A 2,172-nucleotide genomic window follows, 5' to 3' on the forward strand; every position below is an offset into this window, starting at 1 on the left:
TATTTAGTACAGACTCGCTCCTATAGGGGTAACGCTGTCGGTAAGGGGCAAAGTGTGTAGTGGTCTCGTTTTCACCCGGGCCTTTGGCGATCTGTCTATTAATCTGTGGTATAACACATATAGATGTGGATGAAGATGTTGCAGATAATGAGGTCGAAATAGTATCTGTTGCATAGTTCAGTTTGCAATTTAAATTATAGAACAAAACGGATAGGTATTAATTTTTTTTCTTTACCACCACCCTCAAGTCTGTCTGTGTAATTTGTCATACAAGAATAAATCGCGCTGTAACAATTCAGTAAAAACTCTGCCCTTTTCTCTACACTTAAAGATAAATAATCTTTCAACAGGTTATGGACCCAGAGAGAAAGATGGCGCAGATAGAGCTAAAGTTTAAATGTTTTCAAAGTAAAGTTCTGCTTGTTTGAATGGTAAAAATTATTTTACCTGGACGTATAAAATAGAACTATTGCTGATCAAGGAAAACTTGTGTAGCATTCCGAATAAAGTAAAGCCAGAATTAAACAACGACGGCACAAATAGTAGGAAAGCGGCAAAGACGGGACGACCAGGCTCGCTCAATGATTGGCTTGTTGGTGGAAGATAGTCAGTTATGACTAATTCGAACCAAGACGACAGCACGCGCAACGTAGCATGCGCTCAAGGAATACCACGGAAAGGATTCACTCGGCACTAAGGTTAGTCTTATGCAAAGAATTTCCAGTTCAAAGATGGATGAAGGAGGAAATATGAAAAATCATATTTCTAAACTAACAAATTTATTCCAAAAACTAGTTGATCTCGGCGAAGAACAATTGTCAGAGAAATGAACGGTGGCTATAATCTTAAGCAGTTTACCTCGGTAGTCGAATTGTTTGAGACGCCTGCCTAGCGTGTGGGGAGGTCCAGGTTCAAATCCTGGCTGAGGTAATATTTTTCGCAAAAATTTTTCTGTGTTATAAAACACATTGACAGTCATGGTCGACTAACAGTTTAATCACGTTAAATCATTTGCTTCTCATATAGCGTCAAATAATTCTTGATGATATAATCATATATGCTCATATAGGAAAAATGACTATACAATGAGCATATACATTATAAAGGAGGAGGAAAAAACGGGAATGATTAATTTCTTTATTCCTCCTCATACTTCTTATGTCAAGCTTACATTATCTATTGTAGACGATCCTTTAGAGAGATTATTTCTTAGTAAGCGATTAAATATATTAAAATGTTTCGTTATCATTTTACCCGACAATTCATGTATTATTTTGCGCTTTTGATCCGAAAGTGATAAATGTTTAATTTGAACCGACGAAAATTTTAAAGCACGGCGTGAGAGAGATTCATCCGAGTTTAATTGTTAAAAATGGTATTACCGCTCGTGGATGTATCGAAACTAACAAATAATTTGCGTATGTATAAATTCTCTTATCGTATTTCTCTCTTCATATTACGCGTGATATTCACCTTGACATCGTCGTAGAAATCAACAGTATGTTTACGGATCACGACAATTACTTAAACGCGACTGATAAATGTTATCTCTCGTACGAGACGATTGCGTAGGAAATAATCGAGATTCTCGTAGGAAATGATCGCGTTACAAGGAGCGACGTAAAGACTCGCGGAACATTCACCTCGTTCGACTGAGCCTCGTCGAATAATTTGGCACAGTAGATTGTTTTCGACGAGGTGTTCACGCTACGTTATTTCTTGAAACCGACGCTCGGTCTACGGCGCTCGGCGAAACAAGGTGACGCCGTACGTAGGATGATTCACGCGGTGACAGTCGAATAAATCGATTACATCCGCGCCGCTCTGAATATCGTCTTATTCTTTCTTGTTACGCGTTCGCAACAAGTATGGGAAGAAATCGCAATCGCTTTTTGCGAATAATTGGTGATCGATATCATCGTGGGATCGCTGAATCCTCGCGATTTGCCATCGATGCTCGATGTTTGTCAACAAGACAGACATCTAGCGCGATTCACACACGAGGTCTATACATCCAAGAATCAAAGCGCTAGCGAACTTGAAATTATTTCTTTATTGCGATAATTGCGGACGATAATTGCTCTTTTAAATGATGCTTGTATTCTGATATATTATCGTAGTGAGTCACTCGTCGCTTCGAGTATAACTTCCCACATAGCACTGACGTAACAA

The sequence above is a fragment of the Vollenhovia emeryi genome, unplaced genomic scaffold (assembly GCF_000949405.1).
Source record: "Vollenhovia emeryi isolate VEMERY1.0 unplaced genomic scaffold, V.emery_V1.0 DF939133.1, whole genome shotgun sequence".
Classification (NCBI taxonomy): domain Eukaryota; kingdom Metazoa; phylum Arthropoda; class Insecta; order Hymenoptera; family Formicidae; genus Vollenhovia; species Vollenhovia emeryi.